Source organism: Apium graveolens, chromosome 5 (assembly GCF_009905375.1).
Source record: "Apium graveolens cultivar Ventura chromosome 5, ASM990537v1, whole genome shotgun sequence".
In the NCBI taxonomy this organism is placed as follows: domain Eukaryota; kingdom Viridiplantae; phylum Streptophyta; class Magnoliopsida; order Apiales; family Apiaceae; genus Apium; species Apium graveolens.
Genome location: NC_133651.1, coordinates 224,697,241 through 224,716,311, shown reverse-complemented (window position 1 = coordinate 224,716,311; position 19,071 = coordinate 224,697,241).

The window sequence follows — 19,071 nt, the reverse complement described above, 5'->3', positions numbered from 1 at the left end:
ATCTTTCTTCTCTTCAGAATTTGAACAGGTTCATCTTTTATCAAATCATCATCATGCATTATAGTTTGATAGACTGGAACGGAAGAACTTATCTTTTTCTCAATCTTTAAAGGTTCACCAACCTTTTCTTTTCCCTTTGACTTAGGATCAATCTCAATTTGTGATCTAGTCTTGGACTTTGAAGTCTCGGAATTTGACTTTTCCCTGATCACAATGCCTTTTTCCTTAGGCCTTGGAGGTTTCTTTGCATCAGAAGCTTTAGACGTAAGATTTGTCTTCTCAGCTGCAAATCTAGCTTCTTCCTCCTTGAGAGTTTCCAAATCCATTCCTGGATTTTGTTTCAGAAATAATCTTCTAGCTATCTCCTCATTAAGTGTCTGGATTTTAGGATCTTTATAATAAACAGTAGCCTGCTTCCCTTTTAGCTTCAGAGTTTGTAAAAACTTCTGAGAGTCTTTAGATCTTGGCTGAATTAGAATATCAGAACTTGACATCAGACTTTGTTTATCATAACTTGACTTGTTCTGTGTAGAAGATTTGCTAACATCAGAAATTATTTTCTGTGAAGATTTTCCTTGAACTTTTCCTTGACATCTGCTCTTATCAGAGTTTCCCTGGTCATCACCTTTGTCATCCTTCTTCTTCAGTATTTCAGTAGGTGAGTATTTGGACTTGACTACCTTCTCCCCCTTTTTGGCATCATCGGGAAGTAAGAGAGAGAGAGAAGAAGTTCAACTGAAGATTGGATTTCATCCATTTGAGCTTTCTGAGAAGCTTGGTTAGCCAGGACCTCATCAATTTTGGCCTGTTGCTTCTCTTGAATCTTCCCAATGGCTTCAATTTTCTCAAGAGTAGGTCTGATATATCTATTCTTGTCAAGCTTGAGCTGTAGATCTAGCTTATCAGCATGTTCCTTTAGTGTATCAACCTTTTCATGAGTAGAAGAATGTAGACCTTGAAGATGTTTGGTAGACAGAGCTGTGATCTTGAGTTGTGTCTTGTAATCAGCATTTGTGAGCAACTCATCAGCTTTAGCAATATGCTCTGACAGAATTTTAGGGCTTGGAATGAAATCAGTGTCATTCCACTTCTTGGTCCACTCCACACCTCTGTGAGTATCCTCCCAAAGAATAGGTGCATCATCTGTAGCTTTAATAGGAGAGACGGGAGGGGTAATCACTGTATCATTAGTAGTGTCTTTGGCTTGAGCTAGAAGGGCTTCAATGATAATTGGTTCTTGTGAGATCAGAGATTCCTGATCCCCTTCCTCAGCTTCTTCAGTATCTTCTGATGGAGCCTTAGCCAAATACTTCCTAGCCTTCATTTTCTTCAATCTCCTTGCTAATGAAGGAGTTGCTTCAGCAGCAACAGAACTTACAGATTTTTTCTTTTCAAAGTATCAGAATTTTGAACTGCTTTTTCATTCTGAGAAGTAACATTCTCACAGTCAACTATCACAGGTTCTGATGCATGAACTTGTGCTTCAATTATCTCAAATTATCACAATTTATTAGTGACCACAGTTTTAATCAAAATATTCATCAAGAAATAGATTAACAGACTGCACCAATAACATTCACAATCACATAATATGAGAGAAAAAGAGACTAAATCTTGCAATCAAAGGAAATTTCATTAATATATCAAATCATTACATTTTATGAAATTTATAGATTACATGCAAAAATTAGAAGATAGTCCTAGTCTAAGATGATTAACATCAACAGCCTTGGTCCTGGAAGAAAACCTATCGACTAGTTCCTTCTACTGCTGACAAAGAGCACTGCAAGACGGATGACCCGTTCTTGCTGAAGGAGAGCCTCTCTCCTTTCTTCTTCCAATCGATCAAGATGGAGCTGATAGTCCATCGAAAAGAACAAGAGGTATATGTGAACCTCTTGTGGAACAGAGTTCCAGATCTCTTCAGGAATGGCGGTGACATGCCACTCCTGTTGCCAGTCATCACAACTCAACTCTACATTGAAATTTTCATAGTTCATAAACAATTTGAAAAGAACCATTTTTGTTTATGAAGAAGAAAAATGATGAGAAGTAAAAGAGAGAGTGAGTTTGTGAGAAAATGGAAGATGATTTGGCTGACATAAATTGTCGGTTTAAATAGCCATCGGAATACCAAGGGACTCGGGACTATTTAATGATTAAGAGTAGAAATAATGATGCCTCGTCTCCCTAGACCGATGTGTAATAATAACAGTCAGTAAAAAAATTAAAGCAGGAGTTAATGGGCACTGGATATAAGTAACAATTACTGTGCACATACAGTTTTTCAGGACAAACACGTTTACCACTAACCCTTAATGATTATGACTATTTTTATCTCACCTAAATATTCTGATTTAATATGACTGTTTCAGTTTTTAGCACAAATAATTCAAGTAAAGAATAATGCCACGTAAACATCAAGGATTCCATCAGGATTTAATATCATAACTTTAACTTATATCAGATTTTAACAGTCATCAGAATATGGCTTTTGAACTCAAAAAGTGAATATCTTTTTTTGTAATTCTTCATAAAAATACTGACTTGATTCTTCAGAGTTTAATCATCAGAACTTGTCCTCGGAATTTATGCAAATGACACTTAACTGTTTGTCAAAAACAACTTAATCACCACTATAATTTTCATCATTCATATGGAGTGAAAGTGTGTGCATTCAGCAGAATATAAGATAAAGATTAAAATCTGATAAACTTCAGTACATCTTAGAAATAAATCATAACTAAGAAAAGTGCTTAAAATATGTCATCAATCATGAAGTCTACTCAAGAACAAATTTATGCAAGAGTCCACCTCAACTGTTTATGCTCATTTTATGCATCTTTTGAAATTCCTTTTTACAGTGGCTTCTCAGTGTAAGTGAGTCACAACTGCTTATCAGAATTTATGCTATTATCAGAGTATTTCTCCAGTAATCAGAGAATATGAAAAGTCACCAAGAAAAAATTTATTTGATTTTCTAATGCATATTACTTAATACCAGCAATGCACTTGGGTCTTCCCTTCCACATATTTACTCTAGATCTCAAAGGATTACCTGACTTTTATTTTTCTTTTCTTTTCTTTTTCTAGATAAGTGAGGCTTATCAGCATTTAGGTTCATCCTTAAGATTTACTGACATCAGAATTTGATAGATAAAAGCAAGAATCTAGTTTGTGACTTAGTAATAAGATACACAAAGTAAACTTGACTAAGCTCAAAATCAGAATTTGCCCGTGTTAATGAATTTTAACATAAACAACTAATTCAAACATGGGATTTCAAGTATGTTAAAGATTACTAGGTCAACATCTAGTACAATTATCCTCATTGGATTGAATAGTCACAGAGCATTTAAAACACTATCAGAGTTTAAAGATCCACATCAGATAACAATCATCATTTAATGAATTTCAATTTAAGCACAGATTATATGAAAGTAAAACAATCTATAAACACTGATCATAAAGTCTGATGCATGAGAACAAAAACTAAGCAGACTTAGAGAAAGAACCTGAAACCATTCCAAGTTCATTTACCAGTCTTGTGAAAGTAGCTTCACATAGTGGTTTTGTGAAGATATCTGCTAGTTGTTGATCTGTTGGAACAAAATGCAATTCCACTGTACCTTCCATTACATGTTCCCTTATGAAATGGTACCTAATGCTGATGTGCTTTGTCATTGAGTGTTGAACTGGATTATCTGTCATAGCAATAGCACTTTGATTATCACAGTAAATAGGGATTTTAGAAAATTCTAACCCATAATCCAGTAACTGATTCTTTATCCAAAAAATCTGTGCACAACAGCTTCCTACAGCAATATATTCTGCTTCTGCAGTTGATGTGGAAATTGACTTATGTTTCTTGCTAAACCAAGAAACCAATCTACCTCCAAGAAATTGGCAGCTTCCATTAGTGTTTTTCCTGTCTATTTTGCATCCTGCAAAATCTGCATCTGAGTAACCTATTAGCTTAAAATTTGATTCTCTAGGATACCACAATCCTAGATCAGTTGTACCCTTAAGATACTTGAAAATTCTTTTCCCAGCTGTTAAGTGAGGTTCTCTTGGATTAGCCTGAAATCTTGTACAAAGACAGGTAGCATACATGATATCAGGTCTACTTGCAGTTAAATAGAGTAAAGAACCAATCATACCTCTGTAGTTAGTAATATCTACTGATGAGCCAGTATCTTTATCTAACTTGGTTGTAGTGGCCATGAGAGTGGATGCAGTTGAACAATCTTGCATTCCAAACTTCTTGAGTAAATTTCTAATGTACTTGGATTGACAAATAAAATTACCTTCTTCATTTTGCTTGACTTGAAGGCCCAGAAAATAACTAAGTTCTCCCATCATACTCATTTGATATATTGACTGTATTAGCTTTGCAAACCTCTCACAGAGTTTGGCATTTATAGAACCAAATACGATATCATCAACATATATCTGTACCAAAAGTAAGTTATTTCCATGGTTGAGGTAGAACAGTGTTTTATCAGTTGTACCTCTGTGAAATCCACTTTCCAGAAGGAATTGAGCTAAAGTCTCATACCATGCTCTAGGAGTTTGCTTAAGGCCATAAAGTGCTTTGTCAAGCCTGTAGACATGATTTGGAAATTATGAATCTACAAAGCCTGGAGGTTGTTCAACATAGACTGTTAGGTCACACACACTGTAGAAGGGGGTTAAATACAGTGTATACTGCACTCAAATTGAATTAAGAACACAAGTATGAAACACAGAATAATCTTATTAATAAACAGTATTGCAATGAAACCGTTCTCTCTCAGTGATGAACAAATATCACGAGAGCTGCTAGGGTTACAATGAATAATATTCTTGATTAAGATAACACTTATTGTGTAAACCCTATGCTGTGTTTATATAGACACACAGTTACAAGATAATCTTCTAATTGATATCGAATATGATTCTGTATCCTAAAATATATCAATTAGTTATCTTTTCTTCCAAGTCTTATATTCTTCATAGAATTCTTCTCCATGCATATTTCTTCTTGTTTTAAACTTGATCTTCTTTCCTTTCAATCAGCCGCCTTCCTTATCTGAATGTCTTCTTAAGTCCTGATATTATCTCCTGATGAATATCTTCTGATATCTTAAGTTCTGATAACTTAAGTTCTGATATCTTAAGCTCTGACTTCAGTATAAGTACTGATTTCCAGTTAAGTCCTGATTTGTCCTGTTATTCAAGATCTGAAAATTAAACACAAATCACTATTAGACATGACATCACAAATATATCTAACAATTTCCCCCAACTTGTAAATTAGCATAATATACAAGTTCAATAAATATTTGATGATGTCAAAAACATTAAGTACAAATGCATATAAGAATTTGACTAGATAACTATAACTCACAGTCCTTGTAGCTTTTACCATCCTTAAAGTCTAATATCAGCTTTAGCCTGTATATACTTCAAAATTTAACAGTTGTAGTCCTTGACTTGGCTTCAGTGTATGATCTCTCGAATATCAGGAGTTGTTCTGAGATAGTTCTTTAACAAACTCCTCTCAGCATATTCAAGTTCATTCTGCATCCTCCTTTTTGCATCTTTAAGTTCAGCTGTATCTTCTCCTGTCTGAAAGATAGCAGCCCTGAGATCATTTATTTTTGCTTTCCTTATCTCCTGATCCAGTCTGATGACATAGGCTTTATCAGACTCTAGATTGAATTCAAGACCCTTAATACCAAGAAATGTAGTGATTTTGACGGTATTAGGCTTCATCTCAACTATATCACCATTGTGAGCTCTGTACATAGGATAGTATGGTCTGTCAGACTTTACAGAGTAAAGTTTCTTCTGTCTTTCAATATCAGACCTTATGTATCTGGCAGCACCATCTGTTGATCTGTTCTTCACTTGAAGTAGAAATAGCACATGTTGCAATTCTTCAAAGTACTTCAAACGAATAGCATCCTTTCTTATCTGGAATACCCTCCCATCTGTCATGAAATATAACATGATATCTTCTTTTAGCACAGAGTGGTAGACCATTTGTATTGACTCCAATTGATTCAATCTTTCAGGAGTTGTTCCTACTCCTGGTTCACTCAAAGAGGTTGGATCAGAGGTAGTATTATTTACTCTCTTTTCTTCAGAACTACCCAAATCATGATTTGTCTCTAGCTTCCTTCCCTCGAATAACTCTTGCTTCAAAACCACTTGACGTAGTCTTCAAAGGTTGAGTAGATTGTTGAGCTTTAATAAACCCAGGTAGTAGAATTTTTGAAGGTTTAACATGAGCAATGTCAGAGGTTTCCTTTCCTTTATCTTTTGATATTAAGACAACTTGAGCTCTGTCAGAGGTTGCTTGCTTCATTGTCATGTCAGAATTTACTAAGTCCTGATCTTGAACAACATGAGCTCTGTCAGAGGTTGTTTGAATATTCTTGTTCTTCTTCAAAATCAGACTAGTATCTTCATCAGAATTTACTTGTTCATCCATAGTTGGCAGATAGATTTTTATAGAATCATCAACTTTAGCTTTGCCCTTGAATCTTGGATCTACCTCTACTTGTGATTTGGATTTGGATTCAAATTTGGTTGCCTCAGAGTTTCTCTTCTCTTTAATCACAATGCCCTTAGGCTTTGGAGGTTTCTTTGCAGTAATAGAAGCTTTAGACTTGGATTTGACATTTTATGCTTTAAGTCTGGCTTCTTCTTCCTTCAGACTTTCAAAGTCCATTCCTAGATTGTCTTTGAGAAATAGTCTTTTTGAAATTTCTTCATCCAGCTTCTGTAACTTGGGGTCTTGATAGTAGACTGTTGTTTCCTTTCCCTTGAGCTTCAGTGTCTACATAAACTTATGTGATTCTTGACTCTCACCTTGTATCAGAACATTAAGCTTAGTCAAAACTTGTTTATCAAAACTTATTCTTCTATTAGCATCAGAGCTTGATTTCTGTGTAGAAGTTCCTACTTTCCTGGATGAAGAGCCTTTTCCTTGACCATGACCTCTACCCTTTTCAGAGTTTCCCTGGTCATCATTTCCATCATCCTTTTTCTTTAGTGATAAATCAGTAGAGCATTTGGACTTAACCATTTTCTCCCCTATTTTGGCATCATCAAGTAGTAGAAGAGAGAGAAGTAGTTCCACTGAAGATTGGATTTCATTTAGTTGAACTTGTTGAGAAGCTTGATTCTTTAGTACTTCAGCAATCTGAGCTTGCTGTTTCTCCTAAGCTTTCTCAATAGCCTCAACTCTGTTAAAGGTAGGCTTGAAAAACCTTGTCATGTCCAATTTGACATTCATGTCTTGCTGAATCAGTGTTTCTTGAATTTTATTCACCATGGCTTGAGTTATTGAGTGTTGACCTTAAAGGTTCCTGGTACTCAATGCAGTAACTCTGAGTTGTGCTTTGAAGTCATCATTCACCAGCATCTCATCAGCTTTAGCCAGGTGCTCAGCAAGAATATTTGTAGTAGGAACAAAATCAACTTTGTTCCACTCCTTGATCCATTCTTTTCCTCTTGGAGTTTTACTCCAAGGTACTGGTGCATCCTCTCTAACAAAGTTCTTGATTAAATCAGCTTTGCCTAAAACTTGTTGAGGTGCATGTCCTGAAGGACCAGCTGCATCAGTATTTAGATTTGTAGCAGCTTCACCAGTAGTGTCAACATTTACAGCATCAGAACTTATAGAGTCTGCAGAATCAGCATCCTCTGATAAAATGATAGTGTGTGAGGCTATAGAGGTTTCAAAGTCATCCTCTAAGTGCTGATCTGCTAGTAAATTCTGATCAACATCCAAATTCTGATGCTCACCTAATATCTGATCTTCATCATCTAGATTCAGAAGAGGTGTTGTTGAAATATCTGCATCTAAAATTGGTGTTGTTGGTGAAGTATTTTGAAGAATGGTTAGAGCTTCCAAGTACAGAACCTCAGGCACATTCAAGTTCTGAATATCTATTTCAGCACTTATACCTTTATTATCAGCATATACTTGACAATGATAGGACACACAGTTTGTGTAGGCATTGGTGATGTAGCAGTCTCTGGCTCTTGAATTGGAGATTGTGGAGGTGTAGATCAGTGGCTTCAGTAAATTCTGGTTGTGTAGATGGAAGAGATTCAATCACAATTGGCTCCTTTAGGATCAGAGATTCCTGATCATCTTCCTTAGTTGTTGCTTCCACATCCTCTGAATCTGACTCAGCTATGTCCCTGTTAGCTCTTTGTTTCTTCAATCTCTTCAAGGGTGGAGAGACTTTGGGAGCTTTGTCATCAGAATTTATCTTTCTAAGCCTTTTGAAGGGCCTAGAACTCCCGGTTTCCTTTGTTTTCTGAGGAGACGCTTCCTCAGCTGCTTCAGCAACAGGTTCTGATGGTTGAACTTGTGCCTCATCATCAGATTCATCTCTTAGAATCATCTTCCTTCTCTTTTTTGTGTTTGAGGTACAATCTTTGTCCTCTTTGCTCTACAAGAAGAAGGCTTCACTGTAGTAGGTGCTGATGACTGAGGTTGTTGTGGTTGATTAGTGTTGGATTCTGATGGCTGTTGTGTATTGGTGGGTTAGACATCAGGATATAAAGGTGTATAGGTTTCTGGATTAGCATTTACCAAGACTTGTTTTACTGATTGAGGGATTTGTAAAGGTCTCAACACATTTTTCTTGTTATCAGTATTTAACAGGTCATTAAAGGCCCTTTTTGCAAGCTTAAAGGGTGAAATTGAATCACTGGCTAGTTGGGGTTCATCAGCACAACAGAAACTATATATAAGCTGACAGAATCAAGAAAAATATACTACATTCCTATCTTCTGTCATCCTATCCCCTATAAAACCTAGCACAACACGTGCATAATCAAAATGAGTTTGATTGATAAAAGCATACCCGATTTGTTGACTCAGAATGGGAATAGCATCAAAGTTGGAGCATTTATTTGCGAATTCCTTGGTGATGCAGTCAAAGAAATAACTCCATTCCTTTCTGATATATGGTCTTTTCAGTTGACCTAGCTTTCCCAAGCTTTGCTCATAGCCCAGACTGGCCATAAGCTGCTGTAAAACAGGCTCCTCCACTGTTGAGAATGTACAGTCTTCAGGTAAATGGAGAGCTTTACGAACAGTCGATTTAGTAACCACGTACTCGACATCTCATGATGTGAAAATTATGCTTGGAGAACCAGCAGCACCACCATCATCGTATAACCCAGTTCGCCAGAACGTCAACACTTGTTTGCCAGAAATAGATTGAGGTTGAGTCAGAGCGTACCCAATCTCACTGCGAGCTAAGAAATCTTATACAAAGTGCAGATCTGACGGAGCATCATCCTTATTAAGGATTGCAGAATAGTTGTTTGGTACGAACTTTGCTCCATTAACGATTAAATCCTTGGGTGCCATCGAAAATAAGTGAGAAGTTAGAGTGCCTAAAAGGTGTTTGATAAAATGTCTGTATAGAAAACAGTCAGTGAATATGAGAGTATAAGAAAAAGAGAGAGAGTGTAGATTAGAAATGTAAATAAAAGAATTTAAAATATTTTATCTCTTTTACTTAGACACACCACATGACAGCAGTTATTAACAAGTGGAACAAAATTTACACCTGTCAGCCATGCAGTAGTTAAGACAAAAGTTAATGGGCACGGGAAATAAGTAATGATTACTATGCACATTCAGTTTTTCCAAAAAAAACTGTTCTCGCTAAACATATGATTATTACTGTCTTTATCTCACTTAAAAAAATATTGTGATAAAATATAACCGTTCAAGTATTGACCTAAAAATAAATCAAGGAAATAAATACTGCCACGTCAGCACCAGAACTTGATTATTATCAGAATTTAAAAGTCATCAGAATATGGCTTCTTAACTCAAAAAGTGAATGTTTATTTCTGTAATTCTTTACACAAATATTGATATGGTTGCAGCAGAACTTAATCATCAGAACTTCCATCAGAACTTGTCCTCAGAATTTATGCAACTGACACTTAAACTGTTCATCTAAAACAACATTGATCACCACAGTAATTTTCATCATTCATATAGAGTGTAAGTGTGTGCTTTAAGCTAAATATCAGACAAAGAGTAAAATCTGATTCACTTCAGTACATGTTAGAAATAAGGCATAACTAAGAACTTTGCTTAAAATCTGTCATTAGTCTGAAGTCTACTATAGAATGAGTTCATGCATGAGTCCACCTCAACTGTTTTGTGCTCATTTTATGCATCTTTTGAAATTCCTTTTTACAGTGGCTTCTTAGTGTAAGTGAGTCACGACTGCTTATCATAATTTATGCTGTTATCAGAGTATTTCTCCAGTAATCAGAGAATGTGAAAAGTCACCACGAAATTTTTTATTTTGCTTTTCTAATGCATATTACTTAATACCAGCAATGCACTTGGGTCTTCCCTTCCACATATATTTTTCTCTATATCTCAAAGGAGTACCTGATATTTATTTATTTTATTTATTTATTCTTTTGATAAGTGAGACTTATCAGCACTTATTGCATCCATAAGATTTACCTATATTAGAACTTAACAGATAAGAAGCATTATTCTAGTTTTTGACTCAGTAATAATATACACAAAGTAAACCTAACCAAGCTATATCAGAATTTGCTTGTGTTAAAAGATTTCCACATAAACAATTACTTCAAACATGGGATCATTAGTATATTAGAGACTACTAGGTCATCATCTAGCACAGTCATCCTCATTAGATTGAATAGTCACAGAAACATTCATATCACTATCAGAGTTTAGAAATTCACATCAGATAACAATCAGCACTTAAGTAAATTTCAATTTAAGCACAGATTACATAAGGATAGTAAAATCTGTAAATACTGATTATAAAGTCTGATGTATCAGAACATAAACTAAGTAGATTTAGAGAAAGAACCTGAAACCATTCCAAGTTCATTTACCAATCTTGTAAAAGTAGCTTCACACAGTGGTTTTGTGAAGATATTTGCTAGTTGTTGTTCTGTTGGAACAAAATGCAATTCCATTGTACCTTCCATCACATTCTCCCTTATGAAATGGTACCTAATATTGATGTGCTTTGTCATTGAGTGCTGAACTGGATTACCTTTCATAGCAATAGCACTTTGATTATCACAGTAAATAGGGATTTTAGAAAATTCTAACCCATAATCCAGTAACTGATTCTTCATCCAAAGAATCTGTGCACAACAGCTTCCTACAGCAATGTACTCTGCCTTTGCAGTTGATGTGGAAATTGACTTTTGTTTCTTGCTAAACCAAGAAACTAATCTGCCTACAAGAAATTGGCAACTTCCACTTGTGCTTTTCCTGTAAATTTTGCACCCTGTAAAATCTGCATCTGAGTAACCTATTACTCAAAGTCTGATTTCCTAGGATACCACAATCCTAGATCAGTTGTACCCTTAAGGTACTTGAAAATTCTTTTCACAGCTATTAAGTGAGGTTCTCTTGGATCTGCTTGAAATCTTGCACAAAGACAGGTAGCATACATGATATCAGGTCTATTTGCAGTTAGATAGAGCAATGAGCCAATCATACCTATGTAATCAGTAATATCTACTGATGTACCAATATCTTTATCCAATTTTATTGCAGTGGCCATAGGACTGGATGCACTTGAAGTCGTGCATTCCAAATTTCTTCAACAAATTTCTAGTGTACTTAGATTGACAAATAAAAGTTCCTTCTTCATTCTGCTTGACTTGAATGCCCAGAAAATAACTAAGCTCTCCCATCATACTCATTTGATATCTTGATTTTATTAGCTTGGCAAAACTTTTACAAAGTCTGTCATTTATAGAACCAAAAATGATATCATCAACATATATCTGTACTAAAAGTAAGTCATTTCCATGGTTGAGATAGAATAAAGTTTTGTCAATAGTCCCTCTGTTAAATCCACTTTCCAGAAGAAACTGAGCTAATGTCTCATACCATGCTCTTGGAGCTTGCTTAAGGCCATAAAGTGTTTTATCAAGTCTGTACACATGATGAGGAAATTTTGAATCTACAAAGCCTGGAAGCTGTTCAATATATACTTCTTCTTCCAATTCTCCTTTAAGAAAAGCACTTTTTACATCCATTTGAAAGACTATAAACTTTTTGTGAGCAGCATAAGCCAGAAATATCGTTATGGCTTCCAATCTAGCAACTGGTGCAAATGTTTCATCATAATCAATTCCCTCATGTTGAGAATATCCTTTTGCAACCAGTCTTGCTTTATTCCTTGTAATTATGCCATCACTATCAGTTTTATTTCTGAACACCCATTTTATACCAACAACTGATCTGTTCTTTGGTCTTGGCACTAGGGTCCAGACTTTATTTCTTTCAAATTCATTTAACTCTTCCTGCATTGCTTGCACCCAATCAGCATCTTGAAGAGCTTCTTCCACTTTCTTTGGTTCAGCCTGAGAAAGAAAAGAATGATAGAGACATTCATTTGATGTTGTTGTTCTAGTTCTAATACCTGCTTCAGGATCTCCAATAATCAAGTCAGGTGTATGTACTTTAGTCCACTTCCTTGCAGATGGAAGGTTATCTCTAGAACTGGATGCTCCCCCATGATCCATGTTGTCTCCATCAATATTTTCTGATGCTCCCCCTGAAACCATGCTCTCTGAGTTGGATCCTTCAGAATTTGAGTTTCCAAAATTATCAGAACTTGGCCCATCAGAACTTGATGAATCAAAATTTGAGTTTCCAGAATTATCAGAATTTGGCCCATCAGAACTTGATGAATCAGAACTTGAACCTGTTCTAGGTTTTGATGCTTCTTGAGATGTGGTTGGATCTTCAATATGCTCCCCCTGTACAGGTGCATTTTCCCTTGGCGTAGTCACCACAGTTTTAATAACATCAGAGTTTAACCCATCAGAGTTTGCAGTATCAGGATTTAGACTATCAGAATTTACAGAATCAAAATGTAAACCTTCATTTTCAAATCTCAGTTGTTCATGATCATTGAAATCTTCAAGTTCAGTAATCTTCTTACCATCAAAAGAGACATTGATAGATTCCATGACAACCCTTGTCCTTAAATCGTAGACTATGAAGGCTTTTGTGGAAAGTGGTTATCCAACAAAAAATCATTCATCAGCTTTTAGATCAAATTTTGATAGATGTTCAGGATAAGTCTTAAGAACAAAACACTTGCATCCAAATACATGAAACTACTTCAGATTTGGCTTCTTTTTCTTCACCATCTCATATGGTGTCTTTCCATGCTTGTTGATAAGTGTTACATTCTGAGTAAAACAAGCAGTCTGCACAGCTTCAGCCCAAAAGTAGGTTGGTAACTTTGCTTCATCAAGCATAGTTCTTGCAGCTTCAATAAGAGTTCTATTCTTTCTTTCAACAACTCCATTTTACTGTGGAGTTCCAGGAGCAGAGATTTCCTGCTTTATTCCATAGTCTTTGCAGAACTCTTCCATAATCATATTCTTAAACTCAGTGCCATTATCACTTCTTATGATTTTTACAGAGTCTTTGACCAATTTATCCAACTGTTTGACATGATCAATAAAGATAGATGTAGTTTCACTTTTTGTATGCAAGAAATACACCCATGCGTATCTGGTAAACTCATCTACTATGACCATAGCATATTTCTTCTTTACAATAGACATGACATTCACTGGACCAAATAGATCAACATGTAGTAGGTGATAAGGCTCAAGAATTGAAGATTCAGTCTTGCTCTTGAATGAAGATTTTCTTTATTTTGCCTTTTGACATGAATTACAAAGGCCATCAGGAGCAAATACTGATTTTTGCATTCCTCTCACAAAGATCTTTCTTGACTAGTTCATTTATATTGTTAAAATTTAAATGAGAGAGTTTCTTGTGCCAATCCCAGCTTTCTTCAATTGATGCTCTGCTTAACAGACAGATTGAAGAACCATCAAAACTTGTTAAAAGCTTGGCTTCATAAATGTTACCATGCATGTATGCCTTTAGAACAACTTTGCCTGTAGATTTGCTTACAACTTCACAGTGTTCTTCAAAGAAATCCACATGATAACCTCTGTCACAAATTTGACTAACACTCAGTAGATTGTGTTTAAGTCCTGAGACTAGAGCTACTTTTTCAATGATGACATTCCCAAGATTGATATTGCCATATCCCAGAGTTTTTCCTATGTTGCCATCTCCATAAAAAAACTCCTGGGCCAGCTTTCTCCACAAAGTCTGATAGCAGGGCTTTATTTCCAGTCATATGTCCTGAACATCCACTGTCTAGAACTAGGATGTTTTTAATGTTGCCCTTTAACTCAGCAGCATCAGAACTGCTATTAGCATTTGCCATCAAGGCGTATTTCACCTCATTTTCAGAATCTGAAGTGTCTGTCCAGCTTTTCTTCTTTGTGACAAGTGCCTTGCCTTTGTCACCTTTTCCTTTCTTGCAATCTGGAGATATGTGGCCTTTCTCACCGCAATTATAGCATTTAACATTTGAGTAATCTCCTCTGCCAGACTTTCCTGCTTTGCTTTCAGATTTTCTGAATCCCTTCTTATCAGAACTTCCAATTTTCCTGGAAAAATTCCTTCCCTTTCTGAATTTCCTGGAGGCTATCTTTGTGATGCCCTACACCATAAGAGCACACAATCTCATCATCTCTTCATCAGCATCCATCTCAGATAGACTTTCAGTTTCTGAATCCTCATCATTACCAGAACTTGATGACTCAGTATCAGACTTTATGATGAGAGCCTTTCCTTTTCCTTTCTTTGAGACAGCCACTTTGGGGGATTCCTCCTCAGCCTTAAGAGCAACAGTTCTTGACTTTCTCCCATACCTCTTGCTTCTTTGATCCATCTCAAGTTCATGAGTTTTGAGCATACCATAAATTTCATCAAGAGTAGTTTCATCAAGAGCATAGTTGTCTCTTATAGTAGTTGCCTTCAAATCCCAACTTTCAGGAAGAGCTAAAAGGAATTTAAGATTAGTATCTTCAAGATCATATTCCTTATCCACCAGTGACAGATCATTCAAGAGTTTGACAAATCTGTCATATAAACCAGTTAATGACTCATCAGGTTTTTAGTCAAAATGCTCATCTTGCGTGAATATAGTCCTCCTATTCTTCTTAATTGCATCAATTCCCTGGCATCTTGTTTCCAAGGCATCCCATATCTCCTTTGCAGTCTTGCAGTTTATTACCCTGTTTGACATGACATTATCAATGGCACTATGCAGCAAATGCCTTACCTTTACATCTTTGGCAATAGATGAGATATCTTGTGACGCCCTCAAAACCCGGGATCTAGATTTCGGGGTCACTAGCCAATAAACTAAAATAAAATAAACTGTAACACCCCCAGATTCGGGGTCGGGGATCCGGGTCGTCACGGTCTTTCTTTCCACAATATCACTTCACTTAATTAATAATAATAACCTTATGCTGTGACCCCACGCTAACACACACCACAACCCGTTATAGTCTCAGAGATGAAATTTAAATAAGTACAAGTCTTTGAATCCACCATTTAACAGTTATTACAACCCAAAACGATTACTTGATAAATTTACAGTTAATTGCCATTATCTGCCACAAGTTATAATTATACATAATTGATTCTCAAAAGTAGAAGGTCTGATCTACAATAGATCTACCTCTGCAGCTATAGCAGCTACAACATCAACGGGAAGACGCGGGACGCTTCCCACGCGCTTGCGCTGGGTCTGCTGGAGTCTGGCCATCTTTCCTAACTATTATTGTGTGATGAAAGAAGAAAGCAAGGGTGAGCAGCAAGCCCACCAAAATAATATGTATAATGATTTACAATATATGAGCCTACTCATAATACTCATGAAAGTCTTGGTCAAAAGAAATGAACCAAGTTTGATATCTTAATGCGATGAAGTCGCAAAATATTCAGTATATATACATATATACTTTTCAAAATATTGGAAGTCCTCTTCCATGCATAATATACACAAAGTCCCAGTGTATAACTGTATATAAAAAATATTGTTGCAAGGTGATCTCATATATCTAACCTTGTCTCAACGTTTTTCTGAAAATCTTTGTCATTCATAAGACAATTATTAATTAGATATAAGTTAAAAGATGAAGTTACAAGATACCCCAATATACTTATATCTTTCCCAAATACTACTTGAACTACCACCGTTCAAGTTATAATTAGCTTCAAAAGTTCATCACATAGATGAGACTATAAGGCAAGATTTGAATAGATTAAATCTTTAAAATATTATCAAAATAAAATGAAGTTACGAGATACTTCATTTGATGTAAACATCATTTTGAAAACTTGACCCTGCCAACACTCAACAATCGCCCAACCGTAGCCTTTCTATCGAAGTGCTCTGGGTAGTGTTGCAGAAATTATCCAATTGGATGATGAACTCATTACGGGAGTTTGCCGCACCAGGAAGACCACTTACGATGATCAGTCGTAGTAGTACAACCCCACCATTTTCTACATGTAGAGGAGAACCTGTCGGATTTACTTGTCAACCGAACACTGAACTCCTAAGGAATGGACCGCCTTAGCGGAACTTCCAGGCCATTTGGGCCAATATAATAAGGCTGGGCCGGCGCTACTCGGCCACTTACGCCACTCCTAGTTCAGATGAAATCCATGACTCTGAAACGTAAAGCTCGTTCCCCCTTTCCCCAAGTAGAAACTTGTTGATACGGCTCCACCAAGAAGTCGTATCTAGTTGGAAAGGAGAACTCACCGATATTTCCCAGGCGATGCCTGTTAATGGATTAACTTGTTCCAAGAATTTTACTTCCCGAGTGTTGGGTAAGTAATCGATTCATTTAACAAAACAGCAACCTTGTTGCGAATATAAAACACACCACAGAGCCGGATCCCTCAGGTTTTGAGCGAGTATTTAAATCCCCTTAAAAGGAAGATCTTAAATATAAAAATGAGTTTTGGGATCCGCTCTATCTTTTAAAAATCATTTTGAAGACTCGAAAACACTTTATAGAGTGTTTGGAGTAAAGCTGATTTAATGAAGTAAATCAGTCCCCAGAATATTTAGAAAATAACTGAATATTATTATTTAAATAATATTCCCATAAAGAATAATCTTTATAAAAATAATTGAAGTAAAAGTATTAAAACTTATACTTGAAACGAGTATTAAATAACCAAAGATATACTTATATGAAAGTACTATCTTTATTTGAATAATCGAAAATAAGTTTGATTATTTACACCTTATTCTTTAATAAAATAAAGAACAAATCTCAGCAAATAATCGGAGTCATAGATCCTCAAATGAATATTCAAAAATATTCATTAAACAATATAAACTGAGTCATAAGCCCTCGAATGAATATTATAAATAATATTCATTAAATAAAATAAAGGAGTCATACATCCTCAAATGAATATCCAAGTAATATTCAATAAATAATATAAAGGAGTCATACGCCTTCGAATAATATTCAAAATAATATTCATTTAATAAAATAAAGTTAAAGTTATCGAATAAACCTTATTCGATTAATAGTTTGGAAAACTATAACCATATATATATATAAATATATATATATATATATATCCATATCCATATATACAAGATTACTCGGGATCCTCGACTCCCGGTTTTTAGAAAATATTTTCACCTTTTGGGTCCCTATACTAAGGGTATATGCAAGTTACCGCTATTCTCTAGCATAGGTATTATCAACTGAACCAACAGATATATATTTCAAGAATATGAAACAGGCATGCATATATACCATATCACATGCTACAATATATCGCAAGAATTTGCTAAATAACCAATATGCATTTATCGCAAGATCATGCATATACAAATGTATACATCACAACAACAGTATAACGGATAGAATACTTGCCTGAGCGACTGGGGGTTACGAATGGCTCGGGACGAGTCTGGTAACCTATAAACAACAAGTAAGTTGGAATTAAACCAAAGTCACTTGTAAATCTATACTCTAACCAACTCAGACTCTAACGCTCGTTTTGCGCTTACTGATTCTCTTAAGTCACTCGAGTACCCTCGGCTCCACCATTTTTAATAATTTAACCTTTACGAGTTTTAAGGCGATTCCTTCGCGAGTGTCTTACCAACTGCCTAACACACTTACCATAAATGTTTCATACATTAATTAACCCTTTTTGGTCTTTAACCTATGTTTCGAAGTAAGGCGAGGGGAAAAGTTTCGTTCGCGAAACGCCGTTACTCGAAACGGTCGTTTCTCCTAAACCGTGCATCGGAATCGAACGAACTACATATCAAAACGAAGCTCGTAACATGAGTTATCTAAACATGGCAGTGATCATAAACTAGCAGGGGGTTCTCGGGTCCTAATGTTATGAACAAAAGCAGTCTAAAGTAAATCGGACATTACGACGGTAATGTTTACGCGATTTCCCAATTTTTAAACCATTCAATACCAACCACAAATCAACCCCAATTCAATCATACAACCAATATTCCTCCAAACCACATCATAACATCCCCAACAAATCCACATTAACCATTTATACTTATTCCTCACATGAACTAAAAGCTTTACTTAGGTTCTTTAACTAATTACCAAGATTTACAACTCCAACAATGCAACAAAACCAACTAATCTCTACAAACTCAACCAAACTTCAACCAATCAAGCATCATGCTTCACATATGCTATACCAAACACATTCAATCCTAATTACTCAAAACTAAAGCTAGGGTTTGTAGTTTATACCTTCCTTGGAGAGTGGAGAATCAAGAGAATGGCTTGGAATCACCTTTAAAGCCCTTATCCAAGCTTAATCTAAACAAAACTTCAAGAACACAAATTTTAGTTCTTGAAAACACTATTCACCATCTTCTTTCATGATTTATAGAAAAAGATTGGCTTGGAATTAGAAGCTTAAACTTATAGGAAGTATGTAACTATCCATGGGGAAGCTTAGATAATTACCTTGCTAAATAGTAAGTGGTGGAGCTTGGATCTTCAAATTTTAAGAAATGCACCCGAGAGCTTTGAAGAAGAAGAAGAGAGATTTTTTGTGTTTTGGCTTGATTTGCTTTTGGTTGGTTGATTTTTGTTGTTTGCTTTAGTGAATTACCTAGTTGC